The 22,161-nt window shown below is 42.8% G+C and overlaps 1 long non-coding RNA gene across 2 annotated transcripts in view; it reads right to left on the bottom strand.

The window, feature by feature from the left end:
• Positions 1-14,402, bottom strand: part of LOC110400131 — a 75,892-nt gene extending 61,490 nt beyond the window's left edge. For both annotated transcript variants that reach the window (XR_002439654.1, XR_002439653.1), the window contains exons 1-2: positions 14,261-14,402; positions 13,229-13,387 (exon numbers count right to left, since the gene is read on the bottom strand). This is a non-coding gene — a long non-coding RNA (uncharacterized LOC110400131). The remainder of the gene's footprint in view (positions 1-13,228; positions 13,388-14,260) is intronic.

The following is a 22,161-nucleotide window of genomic DNA, read 5'->3' as shown; positions in this document are numbered from 1 at the left end:
ACATAGCTACCTCTCTGTACATAACCATCACACCAAGGTGAGGTGGCACATTGGCTAAGCACAACACCGAGCTTTGTCACTGTTGCCATTTCCATTGCATTTTTAGGTTGACATAATTTTTTCTCCCCTATAATAGATAGGGCATGTTACAGAGGTGGAAGACCCAATATTGGGTTGCCATCTTCTCTTTCACAGTCTACGTACAATCACCTCAACCCGCATGCTCTGACTGCATGCTCAGATCATGTTTTTGTGAACACTGACAAGAACAACTTTCTTGAAAGCTATCAAAGCCATCCTCATTATCCTTTATGGGCTGTGTAGAAAATGTCACCACTATTAGACATTTAACTGGAGTGCAGCAGAATGGTTTTGCTGGCCCCCTCCAGTTCTTCGGGTAAAAGCTCTGTTCATAATCAGTTTCTGCTTTTTTTTTTAATGACCCTCAAGAGGTCCCTTCTGGTACACTTCAGTTCCCTTTCTAGCGTCCCATTGATTTTACAGACTTTAGGAACTTGCTCTTAACCTCCTGCTTTTCCCTGGATCGCAGCTGAATGATTAGGGACTACACAGCCTTTTGTTACCCTGTACACCAAGAGATATCTGGAGAATTAAAACACCAGCTTCAATAATGTTTGCTAGAGAATGAGAGCGCTCTTCTCTCAGGGCTATTCACCTTATTTATGTGCATGATTTTTTTTGGAAGAATGGCTTCAGATTTTTTTTTTGCAAGAAACAAAAAAAAAACAGAGCTATCTTCTTGAACAGAAGAATGAAATTCACTCAAGAGCTCACATTTGTACCACGAATTCCAGCAGAGGAAGTGGAAGCATTCAGGGTTAGTAAAGGGAGGGCAGAGCCTGGTGGGTAAGCATAAAAAGTAAAGGGTTTTTTTTTAAAAAAAAAAAAAAAAACAAGATTTTAAAGGCTTTTCCAAACAAAGTGTTTCCAGTTATCTGATTTGATTCACATGGAGCCAGATCAGTGCCAGAAGTACATGCTCGTGGGGTGTGGTTCCTCTTTTCTGAAGTGAGAGTGGTCAGAGAGATACCTCTCTTAAGACACGTCAGGTAAATTCAAGGAGAAAGAGCTTGGTGCAAGGGCATCCTCTTAACCACAGTACAGCCGAGACGCAAGCTGTGATTAAAAGCCGTGCTCCTCCAAAAGCTCTGCCCCTTCTCAGATGCTCTTGCTTCACCAGGATCCTGCTGCAGGAAGGACTGCCTGCCCTTGTGCAATTTTAGGGCCACTTCAACACTGTGCAATCTCTAGGAAACGCACTGGTTATTAAACATCAATTAGCCCCTTGGAAATGGTAAGGGACAGAGCTGTGGCACTGCTCTGCAAAACATCCCCAAATTTTTCCCGGAGGGTGAAGTTCAGGCAACCCCATTTGCACCAACAGGTTCGGAGCAGCGTGCAGGGATGGCTGCAGCCCAATTACCACCCGCTCAGCTCTCGCTGCCTCGCTGAAGGATGCTGGGGGAGAGAAAACAACCTTAAACCCAAAACAGAAATGGCATTCTTCTGCTTGTTGTCGAAACGCCAGCTGAAAAGGAATCATTATAAAGAGGCTGATGTTTTCGGGGGGAGACAGAGGACTCACCCGAATGATCCCAGTTAAGGGCCTTAACAGAGAGGCGGCTTAACTCCGCTTTGGAAGTGGTGAGCCGCCCTGCTTGGCTGAGCTTGGATTGTGTTACTGCAGGAACATCGCACAAACAGGGATACCCCCTCCTTTTAAAAACTGCTCGCTCCCGAAATAGCAACACAATTTAGCAATATTTTGTATCAAGACAATTACATTGTAGCATTATTGTAGTCTTAGTACCTCATTAAAACAAAAAAATGTTAAATCCTTGTTTTGTTGAGCACAAGAGATGAATAGTAAATATTGATTTAGAATGAATGCAAACATTTCCCTAGGAGTGGATAATTACAGCCTTTCTATGCAAAACACTTATATTTGAAGAAGCACTTCACTTACTTTGCCATGTGGTATACATTCTTTAGTACATTTTAAATTATACGTTGTCCTGGACAGTGTCTGCTCTATAATTTCTTGTGTCTCTACACCAGAGTCAGTATGTAATTTTAAACTGCAAACTTTCTGCCAACTAGGAGAGGAGAACAGGCTTAACTCTTTCCCGGAGCCGCTCTCAGGAGCAGCCCAGGCTGCACATGCAAACACGAGGCTGGTTTGCTCAGGGCTGGAGCAGCACCGAACGAGTTTGGTTCAGCTGGAATCCCACAAAGATGCTACTCCCAGCAGTCTTCGTTTTCACACGACATTTTCTGATTACGTACGAGGCCTGATGTGCTCTCATTTCCAGCCAGATCAAATGGAGTCCAAAAGTTGGAACGAACCGGAGAATTTGCAAATGAAGAGCCGAGCGTTTGGAAGACAGCATCTAGGTTGAAAGCTCCCAAACACATATTTGAAGCAAATTATTTATCCTACTTATTTTGGCACTCAGACACTCATTTGCAGATGGAATGGGACGCGCTCGGCTCTTTCTAAGAAGAGTCAGACGTGTGCATGATGCTTCGTGAGAGCAGAATTTACGCACAAAGCCCCTGCCGTGCATTTTAAACCATATAGGTTTATTAGGTTGCAAGGCTGGGACGTAAATTCATACGCAGCTTAATCAGGCTACATGAACGTGAACACAATATGCCCCTGCAGTAACTCGAGAGATTAATCCAAATGACTTGTGCATTTTGTTATCTTATGCAACCACAAGCACCCCTAGTGCATGCATTTTATGGGCCAAATTTTCCAAACCTGGGACCTTGCATCTAAATTATTTCCATCAATATTCACATCCTCATCTTCCCTTCCCCAGAACAGAGAAAGGCCTCCATGGGTATTTAAACTCTTCCCAGCCCACACAGCATTTAAACATATGCACACATCCCCCTGACACATCACGCCAGGAGGGGCTCATGAGTTTTGCTGGATACAGAAACTTCAGCCCCACAGCAGATTCCTGACCCTGGTTAATTTGCTTCCGTAATGAGTACTGCAATGGCACTCAAAGGGGGAGCAAAGAGGATCCACTTGTGATTCCAGACATTGACCACAAATTGCATCAACTAACCCAGCACTCTGAACAAGAGCACAGTGCTGGTAGGAAGCTTTTATGCTTGCCATATACTGTGATTACCTCCAGTATTTTTCAGTAAAACTAAACTTCACACCTCCAACACTTGCATACACACTTGTGTTTTCTCACAAAGCAGATCCCAGTGTGAACCCTCCTGGATTTTCAGCCTGGAAATGCACAGAGAATCTCGCACTCTACATTAGATTTAAACGTAGAATTAAACAGATTTGAGTAAAGCTTGTATTAAGGGGAAAAAGATAGAGAAACATAGAAGAAAATGGAATTTATTATTTCAAAACAAATTCTCTGGCCAGGGCGCAAAAAAAAAAAAAAAAAAAAGTAGGAATGAGAAAGACTAAAAGTATGTAAAAATATAGAACGTGCTAACCAAAACAGAGAAAGTTTGCTGGAACAAGCAATGAGGTGCCAATGCACCGTATTTTCCCGAAGATACTTCTGATGAGCCCCACCTTCGCCCACTGCCAAACCCTTCCATGGAGAGGTTTTACTCAGCAGCTGATTGCACGGAGATGCTTTTCACCAGTGCGTGCCTCCTAAGTCAGCTCTGTACTTCCAGAGAAGCTTAATGGAGCATTAAGGCAAGAGACTTCGGTCCTGTGGGCAAAGCTATGTGTCTACAAGGAAAATATTCAGCCTCCCCACTTGGCACCTACCCCTGTGTTATTTGGAGGTAGCCACAGCTCTTCAGCAGCACCCAGGATAGTCCCGCTCGGAGCGACTGAAGAAATCTCCCACTGGAATTTACCAGCTTTAAAATTAGCTTTTCCCCTTGCCCCTTATTCCGAGGATTTGCATAACCATAGGGGAAAAGACGACACGAGATAAAAATAAATTTGGCTGCCGCAGATCAGAAATCAAGGGGAAAGTGTCAGGGCAATGTTTTGCTTTGGGTTTTAGTGGAGACAAAATAACTTAAACTACTAGGAAAGATAACGTATGACTAAGAAAATTCCCCGAGCAATCAGAGGATGTGTTTTCAGCTTTTTTACATCTCGGTTTTATTTTCTCACAGCAACGAGCGAGGATGAGATTGGAGTCCCATTACCACGCTGGCGCAATCCGCGCACCCTACCTGGATAATCAGGGATTGTAAATCATCATTTTATAAGAATTTCACTTTTCTGCTTCCAACACAATCAAACGCAGTGGTGAGGGGGCCACTAATCATGACAAAAAATATACTTCAGAGTCTTTCTTGAAGTGCCAACTCCAATAAGTTCTCCGAGTGAAATTAAATGTACGCTGTTCTTCCAAACCACAGTTTCCCCCTGGGATGGACAGATCTCAAGTGGGGGCTGAAAGGCCAGTTGTACCACAGCCACAGGTTACACCCATTTTTGCAGGTTTTTTTAACTACTGCATGTAGCATAACTTGTATTCCAGCCCACTCAGTAACTGTGCTTTCCAGCATTGGTAATAAAAAAAGAAGTCTTCATAGTTTCCACATTCCGGCACTAACGAGTGAGCCAGTCCATATCTTCCCTCCATTTCTCATAGTTTGGTGTTTGTTTGCTTTAAAGCCTTCTCCGTGAAGAAAATGGCAGAAAAGAAAGAAAGATCTGATGTGTGACAGAAGGACCGGTTGGTGCTGAGTTGGAGAACAGGAACAAAACATCATTTTCAAATAGAAATTAGAGTGGAAAAGACCTATTAGCTCGCACAGTTCATCTTCCTGCCAACACAATGCTGCTCCATGGAGTGACTTCTTTTCACAGGCTCAGAACTGAGCACTTTGCTCCCACCACCAACAGTGCTCCCACCCTGAAACCCCACTATCTGCGATATCCTCTGCATCCCAGCATCCCCAAACCACCTAGGGCTGAGGGCTGAACATCCCTATTCTGCACACCGCTGGGTACCGGCAGAACCCCACCCCTGGCCAAGGAGCCAGCACTGTCCCACCGGCCAAAGCAAACACTGTGCCGTGCAAATGGGTAACAAAAAGCAGAGCAGAGGCTAAATGCAATGCCCTCCTGGGGGGAGTAAGTGTGGAGACAAGACTTTTTTTTTTTTCCCCTCTTTTTTTTTTTTTTTCCCCTTCCCCCTTCTTCTTCTTAGAAGGGAGGAGAAACATTTCTTGGCTGGTCTCTGTAAAATATAGTGCTGGCGAGGAAGAGGAAGCAAGCTTGGGCACTGGCTTCAGCAGATATTGATCTCTCCACACACTGAAGTGGATATTGACCTCTGGCAACCTCGCCCCCAGTCAGAGAGTGGGGTCAGGGAACACTCTCAGAGATGGGAAGAGACATTTTCACCTCTTTTCAGTCCTGCCATCCCTCTCAGGAGCTTAAATCCTGGAGAACACACACATTCTGGCAAAACAGAGGGGCGAGCGAGTGCTTCAACAGGGCAGGCAAACTGGAAGGGAAGAGTGGAGTGGGGTCAAGATTTCCCATCTCAGTTCCCACACCATCTCCAGAAAGCTGGTGGTCTAGGAGAGCACTAAGAAGGGTGAAGGCCCTTGCCCTTGGCATGATTCAGACACAGAAGCACAACAAAATGGTACAAGCTTAAATGGGCTCACACTATCTAAAAGAAAAAGAAATGATGCTTTAACAACAGTGGCACTCAAGAAAGATGCCTTTTTGTGAATGCTGCCACGTGCTTGTGGCTGCAGTATCCTTAACCAGGCTCATCCATCCTCCATTTATTTTGTGGCCAATGTCCTGGTGATGCTCCTGATCTCTGTGTGCAGAAGGGCTTGGGACAGCATGTAGCTGATTTGCACACACTGCAGGCTTTGCCCAGGACTTCTCTATGTCACACATCCACACTGGAGGCCTGAAAACAGTCCCAAACATTCTTTTCCTGTACGCAGAGTATTCTGGAATAAAGTGCCCTCAAATTACACTGGCTGTGGAGGGGCAACCATCTTAACATCCCCAATAGGAACACAGGGACCTGGCAGACAGGCTGGCTGAGGCCTGAGTCTTGGTATTGGATGATAATCAGGGGCAGGAGAAACAAATCTGCATTTCCTCCACACAGAGAATACTAGCAGAGCTGGTGGGGACCGCACTTTCCATCCGAAAGTGTTAACAAGCAGCGAAAGAACTGAAGCGCATCTAATTAAAAATGCATACCAAGGCATAAAGACAGAGTATAAGAGTAAACAAATGGCAGAGACCAGATTTGTTTGCAATAAATGAGGAGGAAAACACCACACAATGCAAACTCATCCAGCACGGAAACGGAGGGAGGCGAGGAGGCGAAGGCAACACGCTGCAAAACATCTTGAAACAAAGTACAGTGTGACCAAAAAGCAAGAGGCACAGGCACACAGGGCACAGTAGTGATGGTGGAGCAGAGGTGCAGTCCTTGGTAGGAACATTTGCCGTTGCATTCATGGCATTGCCCCATTCCTGGAGGTGCTCAAGGCCAGGCTGGATGGGGCCACGGACAGCCTGATCTCGTAGGAGGCACCCAGCCCATGGCAAGATGTTGGAACTACACGATCTTTATGGTCTCTTTCAACCCAAGCCACCCCATGACACTACGATTGCACTGCAACATGGATAGACTGAGGAATGGTGCCAAGCAGACTTCCAGCTCAGCATATGAGCAAGCCATCATAGGACACAGCACACAGCAACACCTTCTGAGGGAAAGAAAGTACATTTGGAGATTCGTGCTGACACGTACCCAGGGAGAGGCAGGTAGATCGGGGTTTGGATTGAGGCCCCTCTTGTCTCATCCAGCCCAACCGTCCACCTACCACCAATAACCCCACTAAACCATGTCTCTCAACACAACATCTAAACATTAGGTGTCAGGAGGAAACTTTTAGGCAAACGAGTGCCCTGTACCACATGCATCTTTCCCCTGAAAGTTCTACCAACTACCATGCAACCAGGAAGTCATGCTTCCAAATATTTCAGGTTGCATTTCTCTTAATTTCCATCTTATCTTTCGTAAGACTTACATTTTCAAATGTCAACCCACATATGGGAATGTTTAATCTCAAGGATGCTGATCCATCAGGAAACTTCTTAAATCTTCTCCAAAAGTTGTTTGGGTTTTTTTCTTCCCTTTTTTTTTTTTCATAGAATCATAAAGGTTGGAAAAGAGTTCTAAGATCCCCAATGCCAACCCACCCCTGCCATGCCCACTGACCATGTTCCTTAGTGCCATATCTCCATGGTTCTAGAACACCTCCAGGGACAGTGACTCCACTACTGGGCAGCCTGTGCCACTGTTTTCCCCTCTTTTCTTAATATATCGCCCACAGGTTGGTGAGGGGACCTATGCAGACTTTTTGTAACACACTTTAAGAGAAGGGAAAAAATGTATATCCTGACATGCTTCAGTTTTCCAAGAAATACATTAAACTGATAAAAGAGAAAATTTCATTCAGAATGTATTTTAACTGTAAAAAAAAAACACTGCACTGTGTGCAGTGGATGTGTGGAATATTAGTTCTGCAATAAGTCTGAATACCATTCCCAATGCTTGGCATTACATACATTTTTTTGTTTAAATTCCACTGCTTACACTTTTGCCATGTTCCTGTATTTATTTTTGCTATGCGTGTTCCTTATTGCCAATGTAAATTCATTTAATGTTAGGCACACAACAGTTTTTCAATACCTTTCTGCTATTTGGCTGCACAATTAGCTTCCTAAAATATGATTTATTTTAGTTGAGCTTAGTTTTGGCAAGGAAGTGGGGGCATGAGAGGGGGATTTTTAGTGCAGGCACAAATTTACTACTGGGAACACTGCTATGAATGGCATGGAGGCCAACATCAGAAATCCATCTTACTCACCAAAAGGCTAAATCTACTGGGGATTAAGCATAGCCTCTCTCCACCCTCCCCTTCTGCAGGCCCTGCACCCCCCAACTCCAGCACTCACCAGCTTGGGGTGGGCCTGGAACTTAGTGTTTCCTTCAGAAAAAGGGGCTATTACAGAGCAACACCAGTTCTGGGTGTGCTGGATGGCATCCAGGGCAAATTGGTTCACGTCTTTATAATGTCACATCTTTCTAGGTCATTAATAAATAAAGAGGTTTGAAGGGGGGGATTAAAGGACTTTCTTTTTTTCTTTACTAAATTGAATTATACTATATAGCCCCTACATAATTTGCAGTGATCTGTGGTATCTTAATACGCTGTGTTCTTTGGCCCCCAGCTCATATACGCGCTTAAGAATATGCTTGACTTTAAGGCTGAACGTGGCCCTCATTTAAATAAGAAAATGTTTCCCAGCCTCTCTGGAGGATGGTACATGCCAGCGCCTGTAGATTTTTAGGCACCTGTGCACCCTGACTTCTTCTGGAAATAGCCACACTGTGGTCAGTGGCAACCAAACACATCACACTGAGCACTGCAGATGCTATTTTACACACAATTATTTTATGCACCGTTAATTTTCCCCTTCGGAAGGCTGCTAATCACCTCAGCAATAGTCTGGGTACCTCTACCCCCACAACACCAGAGGACCAAAAGAAGCTAACAGGGAAGTCACCTCCAAGTGCAACACAAGTCGAGCGCTTTCATTTCCCATCTCCAAGCTAAAGGAACTGTCTGTCTGCATGCGATCTAGACTCCAAACAGAAACTCGATTTCACAAAAAAGTCAATCAGCACTTCCAAAAGTTATAAGGAAATATATATGTTATCTTCTCTAACGGAATTAAAAGAAGCTATAATGGCATATACATTGGCTATGCGTAGATAAGGCATCTATTTCAAATATCAATGTTGCATTGGTACTCGTTTCCAGTACAGATCCAAGAGAGCCTATTGCAATTGATTTTTTATTTTGGCTATGAATTTTTTTTTCTATTTCTCTCCAGCTGATTTACATCATACAGTAAGATGTACTAAAATGCCTTCGCAGCCTCGTTGGGACAGCAAACAACATAAGGAATACGTTTCTAATGCCGCACATGACTCCACTGCCACCCCTTTTCCTCTCTACATCTTAATGCAAACAATTAATAGAGAAACCATGCATAATCCTGAAAGTGTGCTGCTTGTACTGCCAGAGGACATTGTGGACGTAATGTAAACCTTGAAGCACGTGCCCTTCCCTCCCCTTCCTCCCATGATGAAGCATTAACAACAGAGACATCATATATTTTGGATATCTTTTGGATTATTCTGCATGTAGGGGTATAGGACACAGTACCTCAAAGCAGCACACTCATTACATTAAGATGCAGGATGGCTCTCATGACGCCTTCCCTGCGCTCAGCTCATCAGGCCCTACGGAGACAGGTGAGGTTTCACAGTGCCAGATGGCCAAGGGATGGGGATGGCTGCAGCCTCTCTCTAGCTCACATTTCCCACCTGTAAAGCGGGATGGCAGGCAGGGATAGCAGGAGAAGCCGTGCTTCGTGTCTTCCCCCCAGACAGACTGAGAAATGGGGACACTACACATCCTCTTACACCACTCAACTATGAAACTGGTGCGGGGCTTTGAATAATTAACAGCACCGACCAGCCTCGCCTGCTTACAGGAGTCATCAGGAGAGATTAGCTGGAAGCAAGCACTGATGCTCTTAAAGTTCTTATGTCTACAGCTGGCCTTGTTTTTCTCCTCCCATCTCATTTAGCACCAAATCCTCCAGGTGCTCGCGGGACGAGCTGACATGAGCTGCAGTGGCGGCTGCTCTCCTGAGCCCTGCTCAGTGCAGACCCTGGGCTGCCTCAGCCCCTGCTCCGTGGTGCCAAGATCGGGTTCCCCAAACTTTGCTCATTGTGCCAGCAAAAGGGCATGCAAGCCACAGGCCATCATGCTAAATTACTGTAGCACCTCTGCTACCCTACGTGGACTTCCAGTGGTGAGAACGCATTTGTATTTTCCTCCTGCTACTTTAGATTTATACAAAAAAAAATGCCCCAATTTCCATTTATTTGCAACAGAATATTGCCTGTCTTCTTGTTTTATGTTTTCAGCTTAAGGAAAATAACACAGGATACGATTGCCACTAACGAGATGGCACATTCCATATAACTTGTCCCGCTGTGTTGTTTTATTTACCAGCTTTCAAATCCCTAACCTTCGTCTCTCCAACCTCCTTTTAAATGAAAGGATCCTCTTGTCTCTGTGAAGTCCCTATCATCTACACTGGTTTGCATGTTAAAGTTTCAGCATCCATTTAGTCAGCGATGGTTATTCTGCTTAATGACTTCTATACCCCTGCTAATACTGTTTTATCTGGCTCTAATATTTTAAGATCTTGTCTAATATTAATGCTAAATGCTAATATTAAAGGTTTGCAACTGATATTTTAAAGCACTATCTGCTGGTGCACTAATATTTTGGGAGGTGCTTGAGAGTTCGTTGTATTGGCAGGACTGCCATGCCAGTTTTAACATCCTCTGTGACTACTGCAGAGAAATCTAAGCAAAGTAAAGTGAATAGAGGGACAGAATTTAGTAATTTATTTACTGAGCATCTCAGAATCGGGTCGAATACATACGTATGTGTTTTTTCTGGTTGTTTTTTTTTTTTGGAAAAAAGAGCCCCAGGATGAAGCAGTGTTGAGGACACCATGCAGGATCTCCCCCACGGGGCTGTATGAGGAGAGGAGCTAGGAGACCTCAGGAATCCCAATCCCCAGTTACAACCCCCCAGTATTGCCATTTAGAATACACCTACAAACGTCCACATTTATCTCACCCTAAAACTTTGAAGGAGGACAGAAGAAAAATACTCTGACTTCACGTCAGTTAACACGAACCTCTGCCATATGCAAAGGGAGAATGATAGAATGCACTCGTCCTTTGAGAAACAACCTCTCCACTAAAAATAAAATACAGTGCAACTTTTATTTCACCACTGTTTAAGAGTTAATGAAAGATTTGCACCTGTACAGCTGTTGCAGACTGAAGCGAGCTTACGGAGCAAATGTGTTTTCTGGTTGAGACAGTTGTAAATGCCTTGAGTAAAAACACTGAGGACTGCTAATGGATAGGTTTATTTTAAAGCATGCCATCTGCTATCAATCATAGAGAAGTATAGGAAGCAAGTTTGGCTGTGCTCCCTCCTTGTGAGCCTGATAAAGATAGGGCTGTGGTACTCTGGAACATTTAGTACTCAAGAGAATAAAACATCAAACCTACTCAGCAGCTCCACTAACAATAATAAAAATGCCTCTGCCTAAAGGTGACATTCTGAATTTACGATTATTTGTGTCTATAAAGTGTATTCTTTGGCTCCTGACTCATTCTGACTGTCTCACTACAAGAACAATACATTAAGCCCGCCTGAAGTAAATGGAAATCCTATCCTTTTATTAAAGCAGCAGCCAGTACCTGAGATGTTCTAATGCCCTGTAGGACCCAAAGAAGGTTTTCTGCTCCAAGCGTTCATTCTTTTGGTAGGATTAAAGTCAACTGCAGAGGAAATGCTTATTTGGTGCGCTCAGAATGAAGCCCTTCTTCAGGTAAATGTAGTTTTCAAGGGAGGAGGATAAAAACAAGACCACCCAAGGCAGATTCTGAATATGCAAATCATCACAAAACAAAGGCTACAAAAACTGCAGTTCACCCTGTGATAGCTCATATTTTATGCTACTTAGCATTCAATACAGGAAAAACTTATGCTGGAAGAACCTGCCCAGGAAAACCATGCACAAAATGTCCAAAAGGTGTGTGCCAATCTTCCATCCTAGCACTGAGATTCTCCAGAAGTGAATCCAGGGATTCATTTATTTTTCTCTCTTCTTAGGGTTTTTTTTTTTTCTCCTCTATTCTGCATTTTCCTCAGCTGGAAGATGCAGAGCTACTTCCCTGAGACACATGAGCACTTGGTGAGCTCCAGAGGTATGAATCATTCCCCTGGCTAACGGCCCTCTTCTCTCATTGCCCCCCGATGCTGGTCAAGGGCCCTCGAGCCTGTCTGCTGAAAAATAATCAAGCCAATAATGCTTCCTGGCAAATTCAACTGATGTAAAACACACTTAGCACTGAAACACTCCGTATCCAATAACATTAGGCTCCTATCTGCAGCATAAAAAAATTCCCTTGCAAGTCTGCTGCTGATGGGAAGTATTACAGTGGAAGCTTGGGGAAAACCCACCTGGTGATCAAGCTCATGAGCCTAATTAACGTTAATAGAGAAATCAAAAGTGGGCAAAAATTGGAGCGGCAGCATGGAAAAAAAATGAAGTATGCACTAGAAATAGAAGGAAGATAAAAAGCAATGGGAAAAGTGAGTTTGCCTTTGATGTCTGCTCTGGAAAGTGACGGTGATTTCTTTCAATGCCCCTCACACCCGAAATGCTGTACAGCAGGCCATGTCCAAGCAGAAAAAAAAAACAGAAAGCAGAGGATTAGGCTTATTAGGTTCACAATATTAAATCAAGGCTGCTTCTGCTCTGTATTCACTGTTTTGGTCCTCAGGAGCTTAACTGTCTCCAAAGCCCGTGGTCAAATGACTGTTGATTTCAAAGTGTTAAGATCAATCCCCTTATCTGAGACCAAAAGAGTTGAGAAATAAAAATAAGCTCTTTGGTAAGGATCAAAACTAGTGGATACTTGAAATGAGAAAGATGAAAGATTACAAAAAAAATTAGGAAACTATAGAGACCGAAGGAAACCACAAAGGTAGAGAAGGGTGTTCTGTGGGGAGATGGACCACTTCTTAGATTGCATTGTCGCTTTGCTGCAGAAAGACTGAACTACTGGAAACAATCCCAAAGTACACGAAAGCAAAGCTCAAGTGAACAGAAAACCCTCCCAAAAAAGTCGGTTATTGAGATTTCCATGCTCAGCAGCACCAGGGGAATAGCTCTGTGAAGGTACTCCTCGCCTCTAGGTGGGGATTTCCAAAGAACAAGAGCAATATCACATCTCGTAAGGAAAGAAATACCAACGTCAGTCTCTTACTCCATACCACTCAGGTACAAATTTCAAGTCACTCACAGAAGGACACGTCATAACACTGAGGACTCAGACCAGCCATGGCCATTACAACTCCCAGGAAGATCAGAAAAACTCCATTTGTCAAAAAAAATTGCAATTGCGTTGAATCTTTCATAGCAAAGTATCTGTTTCTCCATCCGAGCTTGGATATTCTTTATCACTGGGAAGACTTTACGCATTAGGGATGGAGCTTTTGGGTAGATGGAAGAAAGTCATCACAGACTCACCCATAGCCTGAAGGTCACACAACTGGTGGGAGGTGCAACTCTGAACCAGGGAAACCCATGCTGTAGACAGCATCCGGCCGGGAAGATTTTCTCCATAGCCTTCATCCATAACACTTTGTAGGGAAAAAGAAGAATCCCAGAGGTTCTATTTTCTCCCTCCTGAGAAATGGAAACAAATTTAAAGGTTTGCAAATTTGTCATGACATGAGATTCTTGTTCCTGGCCAGCCCTAATCACCCCACCATGCAAAGGCTCAAAGGCACGTTGCTCCTACCAGAGCTGGTCTTGTGAACTCTCCAGTTTCTGCACAAATGTAGCAGGTTCTTTTTAGACTTGTTCTTTAATACACATGGTACATTTTCATATGAAAGCTTGCAAGCTTGGAGCAGCTTGCTCACCAGAGTTCAAGTCCCTGGCACACAGTTCATAGCAGCTCTAATGAAAAAGCACAATGATTGGGCCTGCGTCGCTAAGATTAGACATTAGTGGCCATATCAAGAAGAGAAATACCTGCAGATTAGCACAGCAATTTGCTGCTCTAAATCTGAACCTTCTAATCTCTTTTTTTTTTTAAGTAAGTAGCAGCCCATGAATATGGGAAAAGAATTAAAACTACATTTACTAAGTGATTTCTAAAATACTTCAGCATGTTTTAGAAAACCGACAAGTCATTAAAATATAGTTAATAAACATTATTCAGGACTCACAGCCTGAGATTAACGCTGCTTTAAAATCACAAACGTTCATTGGTTCAGGCAACGCACCGCTGCAAAAGTAACTGCAACTCATGTTCCTTGTTTAATTACATATATAATGGCCAACTCAGGGCTTACTTTGTATTTTCTTTTCTTAAAACATTAACGCAGTATTTATAAAAGTCATTCAAACCTTGCACCCAGGCAAGCGAGGTTACCTCCAGCACCACTGGGTTTAAATAGGTGTTTGCAATATCAGCATTTCTGGTGGAATAAACTCCATCCTGGTGTATTGGCCCAGTAGAAAAAGCTGAATTTAAAGCCAGCTCAGACTTACTTTGCAGTGTGTCCCACAACTCTTTGTATTTTTCTGTCTTTCTTTATTTTTCCATCCTTATGCATACTCCAAAGATCAAAATACGGCAGGAGAAGACCGATGCTGAGAGACTCAATGTATTTAAAAAATGAAAACATTACTATTCATAGCCAGCCTGTAATGTATTTAAAAAAAAAAAAATCACGGCCTAATCAAAATTATGTCCATCTAACTTAAGCTAAGCTACACATTTGCAAATGTTCCTAATGACCATTTTTAACCACTTGCAGGATTTAACGGGCAGCTTTCTTTTGTTCTTACTTCTTTTAATTTTTCTTTAAACAATAACCTATTTGATATTCAGAGTTGTCTGTAATCTGATGGATGGCTTTGATTTATGCCATCTCTCAGACATCAGAATTCTGGATTTGAAAGCCAAACCACAAGGGAAATCCAGACCCTCCAACCAGTTCTATTTCTCAGTCCTTTAATGTTATTTGGAGTTCAAAGTTTTTCACCCATTCTTCCTTCGTGCTGCCTCTTATACACGAGCAAGAATAACACCTTATACCAAACAACTGAGATCATTTGAATGATACCAGCAAAAGTGCGCTTGAAGGTCCTAATGAGGCAGGTGTGATTAAACCTATTTTGCCAACTCTAAACTAGAACATGGTATTTGGTGCCACGACTCTGTCAAGCTCCAAGATACTCCATAAACTTGCCTATCTTCTTGTAGGACAGCATGGCTTGAGCAATCTTACTCCAAAGGGCTGAGGAGAAGGAAGCAAAAGGAAGCAATGCAAAGGGAAGCAACGTAGCCCCAGGAAGGGGAGTGGAGCAGAGGAAGGAGGTGTGAGCACAGGTAAGAGCTGCTTTAGCAGGATGTACTCTGAGATGTACAGTGTACACATGGGGATGCTGAGGTCCATTAGGGACTCTCTGGAGCGAGGCAACCTGGAGAGGGCAGAGCCCACCCTGAGCACATTTTGAGGCAGCAGGGACGTCTAGAGGCAGAGAGCAACTGTCCTGAAAAATGAAAGAAAAATGACACGTTTAATAAGAAGGGGAAAAAAAAAATCCTTAAGAAGCAAGGAACGAGGCCTTGTTTTCCTTAGCCTACTGGTGAGAGAAAACCGCTTCCAGAAATACAAGTATTTAAACGGCCTCTGACAGCAACAAAGCAAACGACTCCTTTTGCCAATGACGGAGGAGAGCTCAGCTGCTCGCTGCAAGCCAGAGGGATTTGCATCCAACCCAGAGCTGGGAACACTGTTTGGAGCAGAAATCCCTCTCTTTGGCCACCCCAGCACCCGCATGAACCAAACCGAAGCCCCCCACTACGTGAGCACGTTCCCATCTGCATCTGTCACCCAGTCCCACATGAGTGGGAAGCTAAAGGGGTGGCAAAGGTGGACCCAGTCAGCACAGGGTTGTAGTCCCATTTTATTCTGGTGAGTGCAGCAGCACACGGTGCTGCCACTTCCAGCAGATGAGAACAGGCCATCAGTGTACAACTATGTGAAAATATTTATCGCCCACTCCTAGCCACGTTGAAAAGAAACCTGTTGTGGTTAAATGACTCGGTCAGTTCTTCAGGGATTTTCCAAAGTTTCCTATAAAAAGAAATCTGTGGGAAATGAATGATTGCATAATCACTAACACATGCCAATTCATATAAGCCTATTATCTTTTATGGCATTTTGTGCTCTATTGTCCTTACTCTGGTGAATTGCTATCTTACAATTCTTTTTCCCCATTAAATTATTTACACATTTTGCTCTTTCCAGCCCTTCTGCACCAGTATGATACTTAGCATCCACATTAGGAAAGAAAGCAAAGACAAAGGATCCCTTCTCCTATTTTCACAGCGTATTTTTCCCACCTTCACATGAATACGGAAACAACAAGCCCTTTGAGAACGGGAAGGACCTTTTCAAATGAGAGGAGGCAATAATATTAGCTGAGTTTTAAGGCCACCAGATTTTTTTTTTTTCTTAAAGAACATACATTTTTACAGAAGTTTGATAAGGTCCTGGATAGAAATGACCAGCATCCATAACTTTAAAATTACATAGTCCCTTGAAAATGCTGAAAGTTGCCTACAGGTCATCTAAGTGCTTCTTAGAAATAAACCCCAAGTGTCTTGGAAGCCTTAATTACACTGTATTTCGATTGGATTCAGGTTGCTGGCAGACTTTTTAAAATGGTGTTTTTTCACTTATAGGAGTCTGACCTTGCCTGAAAGCCAACAAGAATTTCACCTTTACAATTAACATTTAATCATGTTTCTGTGGGTTTTTTGTTTTGTTTTGTTGGGTTTTTTTTTTGGCTTTGCACCCTTCCCAAGAACAACTGGTTAAGAAATGTATGAATTACAGTGAGGGAGTCACCTTCCCAAAAGGTGAGGCCTCCAGCACTGCTGCATTTTTAAGTAAGTAAGGGAAAATTAGAGGAGATTTGTGTGACTGAGGAGCTAAAAACTTTCTTTTTTTTCTAAAATAACCCAGATCCCGAGAGCTGTTATCTTGAGTTCTTCTAACAACAAGCCTCAGGACCAGAAAAGAGCCCAATTACCTGCAACTATCTTTAGATTAAACCAAGTTTAACATGTGAGAGCACATGCTGCACTGCTAAAGTGGCTCCTATGGAAGTGCATGTGGAGAGTCCATGAGCTAGAGGTTCATAGGCAACGTTTCCAGTCCTAATTACATGGTAGCATAGCCATCCTTTGGCTACACTGCTCTTATGTCTGCCCTGCAGATGAATCTAGTTCTTCAGAGCTCATTTCTGCTACTTGTTCCAAGAAGTGCTGGAAAGAGGCCTCATATCTCCTGGACATGATGATGCTCTGCCTCCTGTGTTTCCCCCGGGAAAGGGGACAGGAACAGAACAGAGCTGGCAGCACTTTAAGGATGCCTTTCTGAGGGTGCAAGAGCTCTCTGTCTTACAGAATAAAAAAGATGGAGCAGAAAACCAGCATAACTGAGTAAGGACCTGCTGGTCAGGCTGAGGGAAAAAAAGGAAAAGTATAAGCAATAGAAGTGGGGATGGGTGGCCTGGGAAGAATATAGGGATGCTGTCTGGACATGCAGGGATGGAGTCAGGAAAGCCAAGGAGCAGATGGATTTGAACTTAGCAAGGGATGTGAAAAAAAATAAGGAATTCTTTAGATACATCAGGCAGAAGAGACAGGCAAAGGAGCAGATACCCCCTCTAACAGATGAAAAGGAAGAGCGGGCCTCCTCAGACATGGAGAAGGCTGAGGTACTTAATGAGTTTTCAGTCTCAGTCCTTACAGCCAGTCAGGCTTCCGATGCCTTTCACATTCCTAAACTTCAAAGCGGGGATCAGGGAGGCAAAATCCCTCCCAGAGTGGAGCAAGTCTGAGACCACCTCATGAGGCTAAATGTTTAAAAGTCTATGGAGCAGGACAACATGCATCCCAGGGTCTTGAAGGAGCTGGCTGATATGGTTGCTAAGCCACTCTCCATCATATTTGAAAAACTGTGGCAGTTAAGTGAAGACCCTGATGACTGGAAAACATCACTCCCATATTCAAGAAAGGGAGAAAGGAAGACCAGAGAACTACAGGTTGGTGAGCCTCACCTCTGTGCCTAGGAAGATCATGGAGTGGATCCTCATGGAAGAGATGTTAAGGCACATACAAGAGGAGGAGGTGTTCAAGACGACCAGCACAGCTTCCCCAATGGTAATTCACTTCTGATCGATCTGGTGGCCTTCTATGATGGAGTGATGGCATCAGTGGACAAAGGAAAGACAACTGATGTAATCTACCTGGACTTGTGCAAGGCCTTTGACATGGTCCCACACCACATCCTTATCTCTAAATTGAAGAGATATGGATTTGAAGACTGGACTACTAGATGGATAAAGAATTGGTTGGATGGTCATGGCCAAAGGGTTGGTGTCAATGGCTCAAAATCCGAATGGAGGCCAGTCATGAGTGGTGTCCCTCAGGGGTTTGTCTTGGGACCTATGCTTCAACATCTTTATCATTGACATAGATAGTGGGATTGAGCGTACCATCGCAAGTTTGCTGATGACACCACGCTCAGTGGTGCAGCTGACACAATAGAAGGGAGGGATGCCATCCTGAGGGATCTGGACACTCTTGAAAAGTGGGCGCACAAGAATTTAATGAGGTGTAACAACACCAAATGCAATGTTTTGTACTTGGGTTGAGGCAATCCGAGATATGAGTACAGACTGGGAGAAGAACTCCTTGAGAGGAACCCTGTGGAGGCCCAGAGGGGTTGTGGATCCCCAATCCCTGGTGGCATTGAAGACCAGGTCGGATGGGATCCTGGGCAGCCTGATCTGGTCGGTGGAAACTGTGCCCATGGCAGGGGTTTGGGAGTAGATGATCTATAAGGTCCCCTCCAACCTAGGCCTTTCTATGATTCAGCCACACAGGACAATGTTATCTTTGGACAAACAGCATCTCTTTGAAAGGGTAGCCTAGGGGTAGGTGTGGAGGTTAACAGAGGTCAGACCTGGTGACTCTGAACACCAGGAAGCTGGCAAGCAGCAATCAGTTACTGAAAGAGAGTGTGGACAGGAGAAATTTCTGTTGTTACACAACATCCTCTCAAACATGCAAACCCTGGGTATTCATGTGGTAACTTTTTGACCATTCCTGAGCTATTCCTGTAACTCCATTTACCTCTGAACAGGGAAGCAATAACCAGAGGCTCCCCATTTTATGTGGCACATTTAACAAGGTCTGTCAACTCCACTGAGCCAGTATGAACTGCTCTTCATTAACCTCTGACTCTCAGCAAGATCACCAGGGGTGCATCTACAACAGAAACACACCAGGCCAACAAACAAGGCCCTGCAAACTATGCCATCCCTACATAAAAAACAAAAAGTTATTTCCACTGTCTCCATTATCTGGCTTTCACAGACAAAGATAATTATTTCGGACCTCCTGTGCTAGTCCACCATTCATCTTAGGTGTTTTCTCTAACGTACACACTTCTGAACCTAGATTGTGTTTCTTTTAATTAGAAATAATCTTTATAACTGTTTGCCAACATTCACACCCAGCAAACATATGCTCGCCGTCAAGGGTTCCTGCGGACCTCCAGACTTTGTCATCCTCTGCCAAGATCAATCTTTTTCAAATGGGCAGGTGCCCAGAAAAGTTTATGGACAATTATAAAGGGCATCCATCTTAAATCATTCTCTAACATGCATCAGATGGAGGGTCTATTCCTTTTCACACTGCCTGAATCTTCTCTTGATTCTCCCTTCATTAGACTTACTCATTTTTCTATAGGTGAAGTAAGATCCACTTCAGTTCTACCCTTTCCCATGAAATAGAAGACCAAACTAGTCAGTCTATTGGTAATATTTCAAAGCATTTTGTCAGCCTATATAATTTTATAATTGTTTTGTTATTTGCACTTAAAAAAAAATGTAGCTGATCAGACACCTAATGCTACTTAAGTGCACATAGATTTTTTTGTGGTTGAATAATAACATCTGTTTTGATTTTCCAGCCACAAAAGTGCGTTTAATCTGGCCTTCCTTTATTTGAACTTTTCACATCTGCTCAGGCCTGCTTCCCATAAACTAAATACCAGATCCTTTCCCAACGTAGGAAATTTACCTGCACCAGTTGTTGTCCCAGCTCCAAAGACTTCTTTATAGGAGCCAGATAAAAATGTCAAAAGACTAATAAATACATTCTTAGTGCGCTGTATATTTATTAAATGTTACTGTTTATTTTCTCAGTCCCAAATGGTTGTTATTCACAGGCTTAATCCATCAAATTTTTTTTCGTGAATGAACTCATTTGCTTCAATTGAATAAAATATATATGTCATAAGATGGTGCCCCATATTCCAGACAAAATTTAGAGATAAACTTGTCCCCAGTATGTTAGAATGTCAGCTACAAATTCAATCAATCCAAACCAGCAGGGATGGTCAGCTCCAGTGTGCTTTCAGCAAGCAAAATTGTAAGGGGAATTTTGTGTGCCATTTCCAGGGTTATCTCCACATTTGGGTTATGAAAGGTTTGAATTATCTGGGAGGAAGACTAAACCTAATCAGACTTTCTTTTTATTTAATTATTTAGCTTCAGCTGCTGCTCAGATCTCAAAACTTAAATCTGTTTAGCTTAAAAAAAGTTGAAGATGGAAAGAGTGCAAAACTTCAGTTGAAGTCAAACAGGATGAGAAGCTTTGCCACTAAGGCACTCTGTGTGTCAGGCAAATATTAAGGATCATTTTTAAAGCTCAGAGCTGAGCTACAGAAGAGTTTTGTTCTGCTGATGTGACCAGGAAGATATGCAACACCCACCCTCCTCACCATCCTCTTCATAATATCTCCATCTATTCTCTCCATTGTTTGAAAGATGTTTCAGGAGAACTCCTATGTCCTTAGGCCCCATGAAGCTAAGGCCATGTCTGCAGCCAACCTGCATCATTAGGCTACTTTTCTTCCACAGATAACTCAACTGACAACTCTTACAAACACAGAGAGTACTGTTTGCAAAGCAGCTGAAAATCCACGCTTTCCTTGACTCAGGGTACCAGGAGCTCCTCTTGTCTTAATGAGATAGCACTATTTCATTATTTTACGTTTTAAATCTTTAACAAAATTTTTGCTCTATGATTTGGCAAATCTCATTAAAAATAGGTTAATCAAGCCAAAGTATCAGCAACACCACTGTCTTAAATAGACGTGAGATAGGAAAGCACAAGGACTGCAGCAGCTTTGGGAACAGTTGGAGAGGAAAGGCAATATCTACGCACTGCCCTTGATTTACACCTTGATTTTTCTTCTGCACAAAAGATTGGAACTGCGTCATGATGGAACAGTTGTGAGAACCACAAAGAACTTAGCAAGTCAGAAATGGATTAAAAACACACTTTATGGCTTGTTAGAGAAATCCCCCTGTTCCTCAGAAGCATTTTTAGCATCTTATTAGTAGTATTTGATCTGACTAACATATTGACTAGTCATTTGAATAGGAGATGAATCCTTTTTGATGGATCACAAAGGGAGTATAAATTCAAATGAGGCACTTCTCCCAGTTTTTATTTTAGTATAACCCCAAAGAGCCAATAACATCTGTAAAGTTTTTTTTCTGTGCCCCACAAAAGACTATCCTAATGATATTTTAAATCATGCATCCTTTTTCTTCATTAAAAGTTATTGTTGCATTTGTATTTAAAACAAGTGGAATCATAGAACCACTAAGGTTGGAAAGAACCGCTAAGATCAGCTAGTCCACAAGCAACAGCAAGCTCAAGGTTGCTTTTTATCTGCTATCTGAAATGCCCAGGATTTATTTGGCTTATGAAAATACTCTAAGTCATTACCTTCTTATTATTGTTTTAAGCTGTGTCTTTCATGGAAGTGGAACTTTACCATCAGTAGGTCATGCAGACACTATCTCATATGAAGCAGTCCACAATTTGATCAATGAAAAACAAGTGAGATATCTTCCGGATCAGAGAAATTTCCAGAAGAAAAACCCCAACAAATAAATAAACAAAAAGCAACACAGTTCTTTCTGTAAATCTCTGATCTGAAATGTTTTTCATCTACTCAAGTATTTTTTTTTTTTTACGGGACTAGCTTCCTTGCTATCTATATGGACATTGCCCGGGAGTTAGTGGGCAGACCCACAATTCCCTAGCATTTGGATAAAGCCAGAAAAGTTGCTTCTAGTCATTTCTAAGCAGTTTTATGTTATCTAACTTTTCTGCATTTAGGAATAAGTTGGAGACCTCCAGCTCATTTTGAAAACAGTAATTTATAGCTGCACAGGCATTATGATTTTACAGTGTTTTGATAGTTACGCCTTCACTATCCAAATGGAACATTTAAAAACAGATTAGAAACCATTAGTCTTGGAAATATGAGGGGTTCTCAGCCTAAAGA

This window comes from Numida meleagris, chromosome 5 (genome assembly GCF_002078875.1).
Source record: "Numida meleagris isolate 19003 breed g44 Domestic line chromosome 5, NumMel1.0, whole genome shotgun sequence".
NCBI classification, from domain to species: domain Eukaryota; kingdom Metazoa; phylum Chordata; class Aves; order Galliformes; family Numididae; genus Numida; species Numida meleagris.
This window is presented reverse-complemented; position numbering and strand designations above follow the sequence as displayed.